The sequence below is a fragment of the Harpia harpyja genome, chromosome 12 (assembly GCF_026419915.1).
Source record: "Harpia harpyja isolate bHarHar1 chromosome 12, bHarHar1 primary haplotype, whole genome shotgun sequence".
Lineage (NCBI taxonomy): Eukaryota > Metazoa > Chordata > Aves > Accipitriformes > Accipitridae > Harpia > Harpia harpyja.
In genome coordinates this window covers 17,762,153-17,782,158 of record NC_068951.1, presented here as the reverse complement: position 1 = coordinate 17,782,158, position 20,006 = coordinate 17,762,153, and the positions used below count along the sequence as shown (strand labels likewise).

General features: G+C 39.5%; 1 protein-coding gene across 8 annotated transcripts in view; it reads left to right on the top strand.

The window, feature by feature from the left end:
• Positions 1-20,006, top strand: part of STAG1 (stromal antigen 1) — a 207,162-nt gene that overhangs the window by 5,037 nt on the left and 182,119 nt on the right. Inside the window, exon 1 of one of the 8 annotated variants that reach the window (XM_052804004.1) lies at positions 4,666-4,797. The exons of the other annotated variants lie outside the window; for them this stretch is intronic. The gene's annotated coding sequence lies outside the window, so the exon portion shown is untranslated. Of the gene's footprint in view, positions 1-4,665; positions 4,798-20,006 lie in introns of those variants that run through there. 8 annotated transcript variants of the gene reach the window in all.

The following is a 20,006-nucleotide window of genomic DNA, read 5'->3' as shown; positions in this document are numbered from 1 at the left end:
GCAATAAAATAATAAAAATCAATTCATCTTGGATGCATTTTTTTTATATACTAGAGCATAGCATGTGGTGGTGCTTTTTGAAACAAAAATCAAATGACAAGCTGAGAATGTTTGCTTTCCCCCACATGAGGGTTTCTCCCTCCTTTTTAGGGTTAGAATCCCCAAGGACCAGGAAGATTCCAACGTGTTAGTGTTTGAAAGAGGAAAATAAAACTTCATTTGCAAATGTATAATGAATTCCATCTTAAATGAGTGATAAATACACCAGTTTTTGCATTGTTATTTTCTTAGATCTGTTCACTAGGACCACAAGAGCTTGTTCCTGCCGGTGGAATTGCACAAGATGGTTAAGCTGATCTGCCAGTCTGCCACAGCTGGGAGAGGAATCTCTTTCTCCACAGCTGCACAGTTTTTCCCCCTTTCCTTTGTGCTAATGCTGTTGCTGGCTTGACCTTTCCTTGAGGTAGCTGAATTCCCTGCCTGGCAAAAACCATCTGCTTGGGAGGGGTATTTTTCTGCCAGGTGAATGAATTGATTCAGGCCATCAGAGTAAGGTGTTGCTAGAGGTGATGCAAGGTCCACAGCAAGAATGTTTTGGGGGAAAAATAGTTCTGGAGATAGAGACTCTTGCTTCTTCAGATGGGAGATTCAGATTGACTCAGCTGTGTGTGCTCACCCTAGGTGGCAATGTTCAGTGTGGAGCCCATTGCTGTGTGTGTAAACTTGGGATTCCTGTGGGTAACTCTAACCTTTACTGAATTCCTTCTGCCAGCTTTGCTGTCTGTAGCCTGTGGTCGTTGTTCCATTCTTTGTGGCTGGTCCTGTCTGCCTTACCATGAATAACGTGGTGTCATCAGCAAATTGTTAGCATTCACCTCCTTTTCCAGATGTAAGAATGTCTCAAACAATTTGGGCTCCAGCTCATATTCCTGTGGGACTTCATTGGTGGCCTTACTCTATTGTCAGAAGTGACCATTTGTTTTGCTTTTTGTTTCCTCTCTTTTAACCAGATAACTTATCCGTGCAAGGCCTTTTATTGCCATGGCAGCTTAATTTCTTTAAGAGGCTTTTGTGAAGAATATTGTTAAATGTCTCTTGGAAATTAAAGCAGGCTTTATCAAGCACAGTCCATCGGTGCATAGGTAAGGCAGATATTCTAGAGAACTCCTGTAGGTTTGTGGAACTTGACTTTCCTGTACAAAAGTGGGGTTGATTTCCCTGTCTGCTGATCTACCTTCTAGAACAGTTTCTATTAAGTTAGGCTCACTAGACTGTAGCATCACTCTGGAGAAGAGGAGGCTGAGGGGAGACTTTATTGCTCTACAACTACCTGAAGGGAGGTTGTAGTGAGGTGGGTGCTGGTCTCTTCTGTCAGGTGTCTGGTGATAGGACAAGAGGAAATGGCCTCAAGTTGAGGCAAGGGAGATTTAGGTTGGATATTAGGAAAAATTTCTTTACTGAGAGGGTTGTCAGACATTGGAATAGGCTGTCCAGGGAAGTGGTTGAGTCACCGTCCCTGGAGGTATTAAAAAAGCACGTAGACAATGTACTCCAGAACACGGTTTAGTGGGCGTGGATGATGGTTGGACTCGATGATCTTGAAGGTCTTTTCCAACCTAAATGATTCTATGATTCTATGATCACAAAGTGTTAGGTGAGAGAGTAAACACAATTATAAGTTGTGCTGAAGAGTAAGCACTGCTTCAAGCAGTAGAATTATTTGAAGGCTGTTTTCTTTTGATTCACTTTCACGTGGCTTCTTTGGTGTCTAATAATTTTGTTTTTCCTGTAGCCTTAGTTTAATAGGACACTGCTTGGGGGGAGAGGAATTAAGAATATCTCTTGTAATAAATGAGTCTTTTTAAAAATGTAGAGGTACTTGTATATTTTGGGATCTCAGTTTTCCTGAGGTCAGTGGAAATTGGTCCAGGGACTGACAATTATTGATAGTGGGAATTAGAGAAAAGGACAGAGAGAGAAGGATATGCACACAGAATACAGTCATGTAGGCCTGTTTTTCTTGGATACTGAGCTTAAAAAAAACCCAAACAAAACAACATGTTGCAGTGATACTGTAAAACAAATAGTATAGTAGAGGGAGTGCAAGTCACCACTGTAGAGATCATCCTTGCTTACAGAGCTGAAGTTTTCAGGGTCTGCCTTCCTTTGACTACTTCCAAACTGCACTTAGCAATCTGTAACAGTTGTGTTCTGCTGTACATAATGCTCTGAGAATGAAAGTGTGAGTGAAAGTAGAGAATTAAAATGGTAAGGATAGCTACGGAGCCTTTTGAAGGACTTCTCTGAAACACTGCAACATTTTGGGTACTCTGCCCTTTTAGTTACAGATCGTGGTTTGTTTATTCTTCATCTCTTTTCTATTCTTCAGCTCTTTGAGGCTTTTTCTATTTTAGCACTAGCTGATTGTTCTACTTGTATTTGCATAAATCAAAATTCGCCTATAGTGTGTCCTTTCTCATCCCTCTAAAAAGGGTCGGTATAGTGGGTCAGAAGAAACGGCATAATTTCTGTGGGTTTGTGCATATCTCTTGCCTTCCCCAGTCACATGGGTGCTTTTTCTCTTCAATGTGTTTTTTTTTCCCTAAGCTCCATTTGGAACAGTTTTCTCTGCCAAAGTGATAGGATGGAGCTGAAATTTAATTTATGTTTCAAAATGTTTTAAGGAATTTTTGAATACTAATTATTATGCTATTGAACAAGACTCTGGATGTGTTCAGAACCTGAAGAGGAAGAGACATGCGGAATATCGTACTATTTCATTTAAAATGGCCAATCTGAATTATGGCAGTGCTTTCCCTTTGCTGAGGTGGAAGAGAGAACTGTAGGTTGGATGGCAGTGAGAGCTTGCGGTTGGGTCCTATCAAACATCCCCAAAGTTGTAGTGTAACAAGTGGAACCATCAGAGTGGAGCGGAAGGAGGGAGACTGTTCTGTGCAGCCTGTCCCACAGCTTGAAGATGTCCTCACTCTGCTGCACTGTTAAAAGCAAGTGGGAGAACGCAGGCAGTGGAGTTAGTCAAATTTCAGGTATTACCTATGCTAATAGCACTGTCAGAAAAGGAATGGAAATGAAATGCCCCACTTCTTGCATTTTTCTTAGTGTGTTTTGATATTAAACTGTTATACTTGGTTTTATCCCCAAAAGGAACCAGAGAAGCTGCTTGTCTTTCGCTTTGCAATGGAAGTTTTTACACACTTCTGTTTGTGTTGGTGCAACTATAGAGCACTGGAGTTATGGAGTGGAGGCACTGGTGCGTGGTTGTCTTATGTAAATTCTTATTGCCTGAGGTGGCTACTGAATTGTGAATTTCTTGTCTTGGAGTTGAAATGTTTGTTAATGTCATAGCCATTAAAGCTGGTAAACCAAACTTCTTCCATTGGTATGCCTTACTTTTCTGATTTCTCATTACTGTTTGTTGATTTAGAGCATGTTGGTGTCCAGGTAGAACGTTGAGAGGGATAAGACAAGGGCGTTAGTGAGGAGTAAGAATCAAGGTAAGCTAAGTGTCACATTTGTGGGGCAGGAGGAGGAATTGCCAGTTGTAGCTGCCATTATTTCCTAGATGTTTTGTTCTCCCTAGGCAAATGCATTGTTGTGAAACTGCTAAAACTTGAAAGTGTATCCTTTTCGAAATCTTCAGAATATTTCCTTAGCGATTTCTGCCAGGGCTTAATCACTTAGGAGCACCAGGCCTTTTGCAAGAGTGTTGCCATTCACCAGCGTCATCCATAGCATTCGTGCAAACTTGGATTCTCTCTCTGTAATGCCAGGATATACCACCGGTATTTTCTGTAGTAAATTCTGAGGTATTGCTAGGGTATGTCACTGATGTAGTTCATTTTATTGTGAAATACACAGCTAAGACTAACTCACGTCTTACTTGCCCATAAATTTTTGGCAGTCAGCTCCTTTGTTGTCTTTCCCTCAGAAAACTTCCTTGACCTAAAGTCATGCTTTGATAACACCCACATCTAGAGTTTAACTATTGTATCTGCCTCTGTCCCAAAGGCAACATGTTGCTCCTTTGTAAGTCGTGTTTGCATTCAAGCTTATGTCAAAAGATAATGACTTTGTGGCAGTAATCACAAAAAGCATTCAGCTGTGGGACAATTCACGCTGACTTGTAGTTCCCTAATTCTGATCTCTTCACCTACGATACTGGTAAATAACAAGTAGCACCATTGCTAAATGTTACAAAGTGCCATTAGATTTGTTTATACTGTTTGAATCCTGAATGTGTGTGCAGGTTTGCTATTACTGGCAGAGGCGAGCATGACGCAGGGAAAAGCTTATGGAACTAAGCTATGATGTAACAAATATATAATTGAAGTACATGGGTACGTACAAAAACATTGGCTTGCAGCTCGCTAGAAGAAATTAATTGCACAGTGAGCTCCCTTTGGACCAAATGAGGTGACAGGAGTGAATGAACCAGACTTCGCATTGCATGCTGGTGGCAGCTAGTACAGAAAGTATGCAAGGTAACTACAGCTCCTGCAGCTCCCCTGCTTTTCTTTGAAGTAGCGTGTTTTACAAAAAAAAAAAACCAAAAATGCTAGCCTTTTTAATCTCTGGTCAAGCTATTGCTAATATTTGTTGCATGTCAGACTCAGAGATGATTCAAAAGAAGGTGTGTCTCAAGTTAGTTTAAGAACCGTTCTATTCTTCCTGTGAGCTCCTGCATCTGATGTTACTGGCAGAGTTCCCTGAAATGGAGGCTTGAGTTGAGGAGACAAAAAGCTGTGGTGAAGAAAGGAAAGAACATATTGGTGGAAGGTTAGAAATGATCTGAAAGTCGTCTTACTTTCACCAGACTTTCCTTTTTCACAGCAACAAAGACCAAAACTTTAAGGCACATAGAACAGCCTTGTTTGTATTTTTTTCTTAGGTGTATGTTCAGGCAGTTAGGGACTTTAGTTGCTGGGGTTTTTTTTAATCCTAAAGGGGAACTTTGGTTATTACACTGTTATAGATGGCTTGGATGAGAATGTCTGTGGTTGAGATGGGTATTGTTAGGCAGTTATTCAAATCTTGTTTCCAATAATATATGCCTCTGACAAACAAGCCATTCAGACTGGAAATTCCTGTATTAGATTTTTAGCTGCAGACTGATTATTTTTGTTGTGTTCTAACAAAAATTATTGAAATTAATTCTTGAATATAAGATTAAGGAAATATTTTTGGCCATAAGTGCACTTTTTTCCCTAAGGATTTCAGTGGGAAACTTCTGAGTTTTGCTACTTTAGGGTGAAGATCTGTAGTTGACCTGTTCCATGGCTTTAATGTGAGTTGTTACTTAAAAAAAAAAAAAAAAATCCACATAGCTTGACCAGTTTATAAGCATCTGCAAAATAGTAAATGGTAGCTTGGTTGGGATTACAAGGTATGTTTTTTGGAGTGGATCTGCACTTAGCAGATTTCATTATTGTGCAGATTTTGCATAAGGAACAGATTGCATGTGCCACATTGAGAGTAACCTACACTGTATCCTTCCAACTCTGTCAGGAAGGACAAGAGTTTGACAGACATAAGTCTGTTAGTGTGTAAACACAAGCCATTCCCTGAACACCAGACTATCTAAGCATAACTTCCAGGGTTTGAAAACTAGGCTTCAAATTCTTTGTTGTCATGAAGTTGCTAAAAGGCAGATCTTGCCAATCGGGCATCTTTTGTGCTATATCCATGTTTCCTCCCAAGCATGCAAGTTACTAAAAACTCAAATAATGAACAAATGTTTTTTCTAACTTTGTTTATGAGAGAACATTTGTTTTGGCTGAAATCTTCCAGAGCAACTTAAACAGACACCAGCATGGGAAAATTAGTAAAACTATCAGGATATAACAACATTTTTGTGCTTGGGCAGTATAAAATGTCATAGTGGAATATGAAGTAAAACAACAATGTAAACTTCTTTTAACCCTTGCCAAAAGCTAACTGATGATGTTGACATCAGAATTGTTAGTGCTTCAAAGTGCATTATAAAGATGAGCAAAAGTGTCCATATATAGAACATCTCAATTTTCCTATGATACCCAAGTGGAAGGTTACTCTGCTGGGGAGCTGTTGGTGACTTAATTTGTTGCATGGGTATCAGTGCTCTCACTAGTGGAACCCAGTGGCTCTAATACCATTTTTTCCCCTTAATTCTAAATATCCTGATCATATGTGATGAGAAAAATTGAGAGCACCCTTCCCCCTCCATATTCTGTTCCTTACAATCTTTTTTCCTTACTCTACACCTCAGAAGAATTTACCTGTATTACCAACACAGATTTAACCTTGCAGTACGTTTTCTTGAAGACCGCTACCCAAAACGTTAAAGTGGTTAACAGTTTCATGTGATATCTGCTTTGCAGTCTTCTAGCACCTGGCTTTCGAGTAGAAATACATTATTATTTTGTCCTGTAATTCTTTTTCTTTAGAAACAGTAGTTTATTTTTGAAAAATGGTGAAGGCTTTATCACTTGGATATCTTCGTCCTCTAACTGGGACATGCTGTGTTGTGGGAATATACGCTATAAAGATTTTTACTGTTGAAGTTTTATTTAATGAAAGAACCGGTATTGGGGAGACTATTAAAGTGTGTTTATATCTAATGATTTTATTTGAATTTTTTCACTTTTTTTTTGTGCATTGGTGGAATCACTAGTGAAATCACTAGTGACATAACTCTAAATCCAAATTCATGTTGCTTTTACAGCCACTAAGGGGTATTAAAACTGTAGTGTTTTGAGATCTCTATCTAATCTTGTGTTTTACTGTAACAATGGACTGGTACTAGAATGGTTATTTACTTTTACTTTTGTGGTTCTGGAAGAACCTTTGTTCCTGGAAGAATACTGAACAAAAAAAGAATGAAGAGAGACCTTGAGTTAATCCCTTTCTCTGTCTTGAGGGAAGATAATTTACAATATTCTTGACAGATGCTTGTCTAATCTCTTAATTGCTGGAAATTCCACTGCATTTCTTAAGCAGCTTATTCCAGTGCTTTATATGCTTACTGCTTGTTTTTTTCTAATGTTTAGCTGACACATTTTGCAGTAAACATCAATTTTTATTTGGTCATGTCCAGCTATTTCTGATGTACCTGGATGTATTTGAGCTATCACTTTTATCCCCTTGATCTCTTCTCTAACACAAACTATGTCTTTATATTTGAGTTTCCCAGTGTTTCCTCATAGATCTTGTCTTCTGATACAGCTCACTGCTTTGTAGACTTTCCCCTATCAGTTCATGTCCTGAAGCCCAAACTGGGCATCCTGCTTTAAGGCTGAAGATTTACTAGTGCTAGGTGGATTGTTCTCCATTTATTTATTTTGAAAAGCTCTTCACAAGACTCCATTGCTCTACTGTTATCCTTTTGTTTGTAGTTCATGGAAGGTTTTGAAAGCAATCCTAGTGTTTGAGATTCTGCGTTAGCCTGTACCTGGTTGCCTGTCTGGATTCACTCTTGGTTTCTGTCACAGAGGCATGTTCATCCTTCTCACAAATGGAGGAATGAAAAGTGGGATGGGAACCAGCATGGAACACAATTGTCACTGGTGAAACAAATCGATATTTGCCTGTTAGTAAAAACAGCTTCCCCTATGTGGTTAGCAAGATGTACAATATAAACATTTTATTAGTTGCTTGGCTGATGTGATTTGATCAAACAGGAGCTGTGGCTTTCTTACTGCTCTTGTCTAGGAGAATCAGGGCTTTCCTTTTTGATGTTGTTGCCTGATGCAGTTGTCTGTGTTGTCGTTTGATTAGCTGCAGTCTTCAATATTCATAAAGAGCAGTGAAGAAAGAGGCTGCCTTGTTTGTTCAGCGTCAAGCTATTGAAAGCATACATGGAACATCGGTTTCTCTACATCGTTTGATTTCAAATGCTGGTTTTTTTGTTACTATAAAATGGTACAAATCTTCATGACTACTGGTGACAATACCGAAAGAGGATTTGCTTTTTTTGTGGTAAAAGTATAATAGCAGCTTTAAGAGAAAAGAAAAAAGCTGGGGAAGAAAATTTAAAAATGTGTGCTAAAAAAATGAAAAAGGGATACATTTAATGTGAATGTAGTCTCTGGTTTTTACAGTCTTCCTCTAAAATTTGCCTAAGAAACAACTGTCTTCCAGCATGGACAGTATTTGCAGCTTTTGTTTCTTTCAGACTGTAGGTATATTTTTGTACCAAGTAGGGATTTTTTGAGCCTTGAAACCAGTCTTCTAGATATGACTTAATTAGCAAGATTTATTTATTATCTGTTTGGATCCTGGCTTCTTCAAATAACAGTATTTGTTTCCTATTAATGTATAATCTTCAGTGAATAACTTCAGACATAGATCTGAATTGGTATTATACTATTTTAAGTGCATGATGATTTGAAACTTGGATTTAATTCCTTATTTGCCTGTTTTGAAACTCTGTCTCTTACTGTGTTTTACAAGCTAATTTTCCTTGGGACTATTGGTAAAGGTACGATGAAGATGTAGAATTGCAACGGAACTAGCTTGTGGTTTCTAGGCTTTACTGAATTTTGTTCATTTAGTAGCTTTATGTTGATGCCTAATCTTTTTATCTTTTTTTTTTAGTGCATTTTTGTTCCCAGTTAGTGTTTTCCCACCTCTTTTTTTTTTTTTTTTTTTAAGATGGCAATCATTGCTATCACCTTTGCTGCCCTCCTGTCAGCCCCAAGCATCTGCTTTTGACTGATTAGCCTCTGTTCACCCTTGTTGCTGCTTCCTCTATGAGCAGTTTGGCTCCTGCTTGGAGCACAAGGTCATCTGCCTGGCAGGGCTTAGTGGGTTGTTCCAGGCCATGCCTCCAGTAGGGAACAAGTGCTCTATACAGCTCTCAGAATAAAATAGAGGATATTGTATGTAACTTAGCAGTTACAATGCTGTCTGCACTTGCCAAATCATTAGCAGCTGCTAAGTTTGTACTGGTTTTTTGGAAACACATTGAATGAATTTGAAATTTGTTAGCAGTTGGTTTGTCATCAGATGAACAAGTCTTTCAGTAGTGAAAAAAATAAGAGGATAGTGATTGAACAACCTTTCCTCCTGTGCATCCTCTCTGTTAAACTACAGAACTGCTGGAACTCCCCAGCAATGTTAGCTGTATTTTGCTGTGCTGTTTCTGTGGTGGTGGTTGTTAGTAAAGGCATGTTGGAAGATGGGTATCTCTGCAGGTTAGAGAGTAGTTTGTGGTCTAATGTATAATAATTGTGATACTGAGGTTTGTTTGGGGGTGGAGAAGTAGTTGGTGTTTTGATTCTATACTTCTGTGGCAACCGCATTTCTTACTGTGGCTCTCAACCTAATGGAGCATGCTTTGTTCTGTAATTGAGCATTTTACTAGGTGTAACAGTGTATAGTACAGGAGTAAATGATTTCTCAAGTAACCTGGCTAGTTCTCTGAGAATATGGGTTTCTTCCCTATCATTGCAATTGGGAGACCATCAGTACTTTATTCTTCAAATGTACCACCCAGGGAAACTCATATCCTCCATGATTATATCACTTATCTTACCAAGATATTGCCCTTCTTAATAGGCTAGGAAGAACCTAATCATCAATCTCTTACTTTGCCTTCTAAGAGCTCTCAAATACCTAAGGGAAAAAAAAAAAGTCAACTGCTCTCTGATTTCTTGAGAGTTTGGCACTGTATGTGTATAAGGTGCTTGAGCTTCATGTGTTTACATCAAAATCCATTCAGTCTTAATGGCATCTTTCACTCTGGTTTCGAACTCTGTTTACAAACAGGGAAGGATTGGTGGGAGGTGTGATGGTCGGAGGACGTCTTGGGCTTAGTGACCATGAAATGATAGAATTTTCAATTCTTGGTGAGGCAAAGAAGGTGGTCAGCAAAACCACCACCATGGACTTCCGGAGGGCTAACTTTGGCCTCTTCAAGGCACTGGTTGAGAGAGTCCCTTGGGAGACGGTCCTGAAGGGCAAAGGGGTCCAGGAGGGATGGACATTCTTTAAAAAGGAAATCTTAATGGCTCAGGACCAGGATATTCCCATGTGCTGCAAGTCGAACCGCCGAGGAAAACGACCGGCCTGGCTGAATGGGGAGCTTTTGCTAGGACTTAAGAAAAAAAGGAGAGTTTATCATCTCTGGAGGAAGGGGTGGGCAACTTGGGAGGAGTACAGGGATCTTGTTAGATCATACAGAGAGAAAATTAGAAAGGCAAAAGCTCAGCTAGAACTAAATCTGGCCACTATCGTAAGGGACAACAACAAAAAATGTTTTTACAAATATGTTAACAGTAAAAAGAATCCCAAGGAGAATATCTTTCCTTTAATGGATACAGAAGGGAACATAGCAACCAGTGATGAGGAAAAGGCCGAGGTACTTAATGCCTTCTTTGCCTCAGTCTTTAATAGTGAGTCCAGTCATCCTCAGGGTACTGCACCCCATGAGCTGGAAGGTAAGGATGAAGAGCATAACATACCCCCCTTAATCCAGGAGGAATTAGTTAGGGACCTGCTACGCCATCTGGACACTCACAAATCTATGGGACCTGATGGGATCCATCCAAGAGTACTGAGAGAACTGGCAGAGGTCCTTGCCAAGCCACTCTCTATCATCTGTCAGCGTTCCTGGTCAACAGGGGAGGTCCCAGAGGACTGGAGGCTTGCCAATGTGACTCCCATTTATAAGAAGGGTCAGAGGGAGGATCCGGGGAACTACAGGCCTGTCAGCCTGACCTCGGTACTGGGGAAGATTATGGAACGGTTTGTCTTGAAAGCACTCACACGGCAACTCCAGGAAAAGAGGGGGATCAGGCCCAGTCAGCATGGGTTTACGAAAGGCAGGTCCTGCTTGACCAACCTGATCTCCTTCTATGACCAGATGACCCGCCTAGTGGATGAGGGAAAGGCTGTCGATGTTATTTTCCTAGACTTCAGCAAGGCCTTTGACACTGTCTCTCATGGCATACTCCTTGAGAAGCTGGCGTCTCGTGGCCTGGATAAGTGCACTATTCACTGGGTGAAAAACTGGCTGGATGGCCGAGCCCAGAGGGTAGTGGTGAATGGGGTGAAATCCAGTTGGTGGCGGGTCACAAGTGGTGTTCCCCAGGGCTCGGTGTTGGGCTCTGTTCTGTTTAATATCTTTATTGATGATTTGGATGAGGGGATTGAGTGCACCCTCAGCAAGTTTGCAGACGACACCAAGTTGGGAGGTAGGGTCGATCTGCTTGAGGGTAGGGAGGCTCTACAAAGAGATCTGGACAGGCTGGATCGATGGGCTGAGGCCAATCGTATGAAGTTTAACAAGGCCCAGTGCCGGGTCCTGCACTTCGGTCACGGCAACCCCATGCAGCGCTACAGGCTTGGGGAAGAGTGGCTGGAAAGCTGCCTGGCAGAAAAAGACCTGGGGGTGCTGGTTGACAGACGGCTGAATGTGAGCCAGCAGTGTGCCCAGGTGGCCAAGAAGGCCAGTCGCATCCTAGCCTGTATCAGAAATAGTGTGGCCAGCAGGAACAGGGAGGTGGTTGTTCCCCTGTGTTCAGCACTGGTGAGGCCGCACCTCGAGTACTGTGTTCAGTTTTGGGCCCCTCACTACAGGAAAGACATTGAGCTGCTAGAGCGTGTCCAGAGGAGAGCAACAAAGCTGGTGAGGGGCCTGGAGCACAAGTCTTATGAGGAGCGGCTGAGGGATCTGGGGTTGTTCAGTCTAGAAAAGAGGAGGCTGAGGGGAGACCTTATCGCTCTCTACAACTACCTGAAAGGGCGTTGTAGTGAGGTGGGTGTTGGTCTCTTCTGTCAGGTGTCTGGAGATAGGACAAGAGGAAATGGCCTCAAGTTGAGGCAAGGGAGATTTAGGTTGGATATTAGGAAAAATTTTTTTACTGAGAGGGTTGTCAGACATTGGAATGGGCTGCCCAGGGAAGTGGTTGATTCACCATCCCTGGAGGTATTCAAAAAGCGAGTGGACAGGGTACTCCAGGGCATGGTTTAGGGGGCATGGTTAATGGTTGGACTTGATGATCTCGAAGGTCTTTTCCAACCGAAATGATTCTATGATTCTATGATTTCTTGAGAGTTTGGCACTGTATGTGTATAAGGTGCTTGAGCTTCATGTGTTTACATCAAAATCCATTCAGTCTTAATGGCATCTTTCACTCTGGTTTCATGCATGTAGTGCACAATTCCACTGCCAGTTTCTCTTCTGCTCTGTTCTGTTTAGACTTTGCAATATTTTGAAGAATCCTTTCTTTGTTCAAGCTCCAAAACTGTTGCCCTGCCCCTCGGTAGTAGTCTAGAGAGGTTTTCCACAGTGGCTGTATATGAGTTCTCAGTTAATAGACTTGGTAGGATTCATTTTAGTTTTAAAGCAAAAAAAAAAAAAAAAAGTTTGTGCTTTTGCATCACAAACTTGTAGCTCTTTCTTATCTGAAATTAAAGTAAGAAATTTAAGAAAAACCCCCACTATGATAGAGCAGAACAACAGCCAGTTGGAAGGGGAAGCTAAAAGACTAAATATGGGTTATAACAACACGGATCAGAATATCTTGCTTCTGACAGCAAAGAACTAGATGGTTTGGTGTTAGGAGCAAGAATCTCACTAGCTAGCTGACAAAGTGATTTGTCCTTAAAATCATCCGCTGTGGTTAGGAATTGTCTTTTTGACCTTAAGGATTCATCTTCCCCTGTAACCTGGGGGCTCTGCTCAGAAAAGAGATTGCAGACTTTAAATGTGCATTTCATTCTTGCCTTGGGCTTGTAATGACAATTGTTTGTGGATTTCAGGAAACCATTTTATATTTGCAAGTCAGAATCTAACTACCATACTAATTGTTTTCTCTTCCATTTCCCTGGAACGCAGTTTAATTTTATCCAAGTCTTTGTCAGTCTGGGAGTTTGCAAGCAGATTAGGAATTAAAGTGTACATTAGAGAACAGTTAATAATAAACATCCTTTTAAATGTTCACATTTGAATAAAAAGAATTGTAACCCCCCCTCCTATTAAAAATGATACTTTAAAATGTGTTCAGTTTCCCATTTTTCTAGTGAATTAAAATCTCATTCTGTTTTCTTTTTTCCTCCTTTGGCAATTAATCTGATATCTTATTCTCCTGGTGTTTGAGTAAGGTCAACAGCTACTCAGAACGACAACCTTTTTTCAAGTGTGGCTGCCAAATTGCATTTTCATGTTATAGAAATATCTTCTGTCTTCAAAGAAAACATGGATGCTCCTGTTACAGAAACTTTAATTGTTTCTGCCCACTGGTGTTAATGAATCAGTGCTCCCTCCTTTGAGGAATAATTGAGAACTCGTGGAAGAGACTTTTGTACCCATTGGTAAGGAACTTGTGAAACTTTTTAGCTTAAGATACAGGATTTTCTCAGCAGTGCTCTCTGAATGCTGGTGACATGTTTTTAGCTTCAGTGTGGGAAATTTTGCTGAAACTGATGACTGGCTCATTTTGCATTCTCTTAATCTGTCTGATATTTCCACAACTGAAAGATGGCTGTGTTGACTGCAGTTAATTTCTGGATAAAACATGGGCACAAAAGCATTGAAGAGTTCCCTGAATTCTGACTGCAACGGAAGGTTCAAGTTTTGGGAGTGCTCAGCGTTGGGGTTCACTAGCGTTGTTCATTCAGAGGGTTGGCGTTAAAACAGGTGTTTTTCTTTAGAAGCTGCAGTATCCACAAGTTTTATCGGACAGAAACAAGCCTTTGAAAATAGTAGTCTTTCATCAATTGATACTTCTGTGGTGTCTGCCTGTACCTTCTGCAGGCAAAGAAGTGATTTCAGTCTTACTACAGTAGAGTGGCAACTTAATTGCATGGGTTTATTGTGAACTAGTGAACGTGGTAACACTATGTACTCCATATGCTCTTCTAGAAGCCTTTTCCTTGACTGAGTATCTAGTTGCTAGATTTATAGTACGAGTTGTGTTACTGTGAAGAAGTCTGGGTGTTTCTGTGATCAAACACAGGTAGAAGACTTCAATGGCAGCCCTGTAGGGGAGGGAAAACTGAACCTATTTTATATCAGTACTGTGTACTAGATATGTCATCACCTCATAGCATAAAATGTATAAGAAAACTGTGGTTATGTGTATCACTGAAACGAATGCTGTCACATATACATTTTCAGTTACACCACTGAAGAAGGCAGATGTTGTATTACAATTCTGTGTTGTGGCAGATGTGCTCATGATACTCCAGTCTACAAGGTTAAGTCCTCCTCACAATTCTGCTTTTGAATGGTACCTGTGGAAATAAAAAGTTTGAGACAGAAATCAACTTTTTTTTTTTTTTTTTTTTACTGGAAAGATATAAAGAGGAAAAAACCCTCAGGCATAAAAAGCTCAAATGCAGGCAAGGGTGGGGCTTTTGCTAAATGTATCGAATGGGGAATTGCCTGTAAATTCTCTGGGAGCTCTCTGTTCAGGAGTTTTTGTACTTATGAAGGATGTGTGGTTTTCAACATGTATATTTTAAAACACTAAACACCTGCTTTAACCATACTGAGAAGTCCAAGTTTCAGCCTGCAGGTAAGACGGGTGCCTTCCATAGGAAACATGCAAGTAATTCCCGGTGTTCCTGTGAAAGAGCAGTAGGCCTAAAGGGGCTAGTTTAAAAAAGTAGTCTGTTCCATTTTCTCTCTGTGGCAGTATTAAGGCCAGATTTATGAACATTTTTTATATAGAAAAGTAAAAATCGGTGATGGAAATTGCTCTAGAGTTGCACAACTTTTGAAGCACGCATTTCTCTTTTGTTGCCTCTTCCAACCAGGTATGGGAAGGCCAATTGGCAATCTAGCATGTATGTTCTGCTTTGGAAGTGTCCAGAGGCTTGGGTTAGATTGATAATATGTTTTGCTAGAGATTTTACAAATGCACGTTAAATCAACATATCCTTACTGAAAACTATTATTTAGAAGGCAAGGTATGACAGAGACAGGAGAATATGGTAAGAACAGTAGAACAGGCCTGGCTGAGTTAAACAATAAGAGGTAAGATTGCTCTTATCTTTCCTGTCGGTCATGGGCTGAGAATTGATTAGTGTTGGACTTGAAATATGTAATTAATGATGAAAAGAGCCACTAGCAATTTGGACTGTATTGAACATGAACTGTATAATGAAGTAGGGAGGTGAGCTCAACCACATTAAATGGGAGAACTTGTCACATCTATAATATTAAAAAGCTGTCTTAATATTCAAAAACTGCAGTGGTAGAGTACTTAGTAATTTAGAGTATTTAGCATAAAAAACCTGAATGAGCTAATTAAGGGTATTAAAATGGCTGCCATAAAATTTGTATATTGAAAGTTCATAAAAGCTCTAAGCAGTAATTAAGGATGCTATTTTAATATATAAAATTTGTTAAAGTTGAGCAAAGAAGAATCTTGCTGCAGCTCACAAGGGGAAGTGTAAAAGGAAAAATCTGCTTTTAAATTCTTGTTATCGTCTCTCTATTGGATTTGGTTAAATAACTAAGAAACATGAAACTAGACTATCCTCTTCTCATATATAGTATAACTTGGGATATTCCCATGTCCTTGCTAAAATTGGAGAAGATAGTCCTTCGCATGTTTATCTAATTTTATACTTCAGTTGATAGGGGATTAGAAACTACATTGTGAATTTTTTGTCTGCTTTGTATTTTCTGAGGCTTTTCCATTTTAGAGCTTCTGAGGTCATGGTTGAAATAAAAGCTATACTTTTCTGCCTAATCAAGCAGTTTCCTCATTTTTAGCTGGTGAAAGATTTTTGGCACCCTGTTCTCAAGCTATCCTTGCTATAGCTGTTGGGCTACTACTGCTCAGATAATGGCAGCTCCCTGAAGAAAACAAACAGAAGCTCTGTTTATAGCAGCTGGCTCTGGATGACCCTTTTGGTGCTGGAACTGCCTAATCGAGCAGTAAGAAAAGATCCAAGCTAACTCCTCATCAACCTGCAAACCTTCGGATAAGCTCAAACAGTATCCAAGAAGCTACTGGGAAATGGGAGAAAGTTCTCTGGCAAGAAGTTCTCTAGTCTCACAAATTTCTTCAAAAGCTCACCAGAACCTGTAGTGGGTTGTTCTGAATATTGAGTTACGTCTTGTTACCTGTAAAGATACTTTTCCCAAAAATGTTTACATACCTGTGTTTTTGAGCCATCCACCATCTCTCCTTCCAGTAAGGTAATTGCTTGTCTTTTTTGTGACAGTGAGTTGGATTAAGTTAATTGAATCGGGCCTTTCAGCTTGCCACCGACTTCTTTTCTTAACCGCTTTCCGCTGGTGATAATCAGGATTTTTCTGTCTTACCAGGATGTGCCCCTTTCTGCTAAAACACTGGTGCTCTTTCTCTAGCGCGTGCTTCTGGCATTCATAGTTGGGGCCACTGCAGTAGAGCCTTACATGGCTGAGTCTATGAGCAGGTTTGAAGGTTAAGGCTAAGGCCCTTTGAGGCAGGGGAACATGCAGAGGCTCACTTATGAACTGTGTTTCCTGATGAGTAATCTTTGGTTATTGGTATCTGTGTTTATTGATGAGTAATCTTTGATTAGCATTTGATGCTGATTGGCATCAGCATCATTGACTACTAATGACCACCTTTTTCCAAGAACGAAAAATAAATGAAGATTTGTATCAAATTCTGAGCAGTTCTAGCTCACTGTTAAAGTGCCTTCCCTAAATGGGAGTTTGAGCATGGCCGTTCACTCTTTTTGAAACCCAAAGTAGGAGAATTAATGTCTTGGGTGTTACTGAACGAATAATACTGGAAATGTTTTAATTTGCTCTGTTACTCTTAAGTTTTATACTCACTGCATCTTCCTTGAGAAGTATTTCTGAAAATTAAAGCTATTAATTTAGTTGGGTTTTCCTCAAATTAAAGGGAAAGTGCTTTTTCTTGTTATGTATAACTGTACAAGTGAATGGATATTAACCTGACCACTCAACTAAATTCTCCATAAAATAGTGCCAGTGCTCCTTGAGCACTCCTTTTTAGCACTACTTTAATGTACTCTTTAGCATCTCTCTTAGCAGGACTGTGATGAATACAGTACTTAATAATTTCTCAGGATAGACTCAGATTTAGTTAGAATGTGAGTATTAATGTGTAGAGATGATGCTCTGGAAGCGATATTATGCTCTTAGTTCATTCAGGAGACAAAACCAACTTGTCCTGGACCAGGAAGTTGCCTCTTATCCTAAACCCTTATAGTCATTTATTAAGCTATCTGCATTCATTGATGCTGTCTGTTTGTATCACTGCTTTTCATATTATCAGAGAAATCATTAATAGCTTCCTCTTCTCTGAGATTATGTTAAGGTTTCTTAAAAGCCACTTATTGGTCAAAGTTTTATTTAAACAGCAAAAGAATTCTAAATCTCCTGTTTACAGATGATCAGTTTGGAAGATGACTTAAACTCAATCTGATTATGTTAGTGTGGATGAAGTATAACAGACATAGGTGTTCTCTGCGTATGCAGCTCTCCTATGGTCTTGATGTTTGGGTGGTAGGAGTCTGTTTAAACCTGTAATGTTGAGCTGTGCTTTTCCTGCCCAGGCATTTACTTGTAAAGGAAGTGGTCTCACAGGTATTAGAAAATTAACTGAGTAGGGTTAAGCTGTGTTTGAGAGGAAAAACTGCATTTATCAGACTGTAATTTATTATTTATTCCTTTATTAGAAGGCACTCCTTCACGTGCTGATGTTTCATATACTGTTTTATCATTGAGAGTTTTATTGTAACTTCCTAGTTGTTTCCTATTCAGGGAGTATAGTTTTGTGGGGCTAGACATTACCTAGGAAATTGCACTTAGGCGAAAAAAAATACCTCCAAACATTTTCATGGGTATTAGCTATGTTTTTAGTAGGTGTTTTAGTTTTATCAAATGTACTTTGACTTTTTATCAACTGGGATAGTGAAATGTTTCTTAGATTTAAATCTTTTGAAGAGTTATGTACTCTGTTTCATAACCTGTAAGCTAATAACATGATGTAACTTTTCTTGAGATTGTGCTTACAAGCAAAAAATGCTTGTCAACTAGAAACAATTGCTTGTACCACCTCCTTTCCCTAATTTTTGAGTCTTCCTTCCCCTCACTAAAAAAAAAACCAAATAAAAAGGCTAACAACTCAGAAGGGCAAAATGATGAGTGTTAAATCCTGCTCACTAAAGCTAGTGCTACTAAAGCTCTGGGTTATTTGATGATTTTTTTTTTTTTCTTAAACTGTGTTGAATTCTGGAAGATTTTTCAAACAAGCCTTTGAAGTAAGGAACACGTATTAGTTTGGAAACAGAGAAATCGATCCTTTAAAATAGTTCTTCAGTATGCATTTAATTATCTGTGTATATTCCAAATGCTTTTAAGGTAGCAAAGGAGCCTAAAGATTTTTAGCAAATATATGCTGCTTGGATGGAAACCCAAGAATCTTAACAACTGTTTTCTGGGGAATGTCTTGACTTTTCTTGGTCTACGTAATTTATATCCATGTGGGCAGTTTGATGTCACCTTTTGAAGATTCATGATTTTTAGTTTGGTTTTCTAAGGCAATGTGGCTTTGCAAGTGTTTCAGTTGCTCCTGTCCCTGCCAGGACAGTAGGGTGGGCAGAGGAGGTGTTGGGAATCCTGATGCAGGAGGGGACAAGGAATAGCAGTTTGGGGTGCTTTTATATTGTTAGTTTTTGGTCTTGTTTTTAAATAGGGCAGGGTTCAGAGTTTTTATGGTACGACATGACATGTTATTTAAATGCATTAGATTATTGAGTTGCTGCATATCTCTTTTGAACACAGTGACTAATTTCAATCAAATTTGGAAGGGATGGGGGGGTGTCCAAAAGACAAATTTCTGCAGTTTTCATGAAGGTAGATAACTGGCTAAAGTTACTCTGTTAATATCATCTCCCTTTCCCATCCCTCTTCTATGTACACATACTCTTCTAAATAAAAACAACAGCAGAATCTAAGTTGTTGTAATATGTTAGAGAATCCTCACAGGGTAATAGTACAGTAATCCGTTGAGAATCAGGCTTCATTGTTTCCACAGCTCATGAAACTGCTGGAAAAGACAAACACGAGGAAAGTGTAAGTATACAGCAGTCTCAGTTGGACAAACACTAAAAAGAGAGCCCTTTTATCAGTGTATCAGGACAGCAGCAAAGACTTTTGAGTTTGTGATTCGTGAAAACAGAAATAGTGTTCTTATCGTAGAAGAAAAGCTTTAGTACAGTTTAAAACGGAGCAATTAGGAAAGACAGCAGAAGGAACAGAAAAATGCATCAATACCTTCTCAGAAATCCCTATGAAGTAGTTGATCAGATTTAAGATCTCACTTGATAGCTCATGATGTGTTCTTGCAAATTCTTTTTTTTTTAAAGTGGGATTGTGCTTGACTGTTCCAAAACCACATAATCCACTTACTGCATTGACAGAGGGAAATCCGTGTAGAAGGGTAAAGTACTGTTAGATGAGAGATTTTCTTGTTGTCTGGGTGAGGAGATGGTTTCACTGTTCGCACTTTTTCCTAGTTGTTACTATAGTTCCCTAGGGAAAAGAGTTTGATGCACTCAACCTGTAACATTTGGGGAGCAAGCAGTTGCAGGATGGGAGTGCACATTGATCAGTGTAACAGGGAATGAGGTTTTATGCATATTATGTAAAATTTTATGGATTAGTATTTCACTTTTAAGAAATACTCTATTTGTTTTAAGAATTATTTTTTGAAATTTGGCAACTCGCTGGGAGCAGTGATCCATTTACTGGGGAAAAACTCAGCTTGTTTGAGGTTTCAGGTCAAATTTGACACTTGTCTTCAGTGCAAACTGAATTTTACACAGTGCCAATGACAAATGGGGAATTATTGCTAGATTGCTAATAAATATAACCCTATTCAGTTTAATGTTAAAAAACCAGAAGAAAACCCAACCTTCAAATAAAAGGAAAGCCTGGTGAGTCCCACAGCCTTATTACTAGTATCTTTTAAGAATTAAAGTGTGAGAATTATCTACATAACAAAGAGGTTATCGGAAAAAAGCCATGTGGG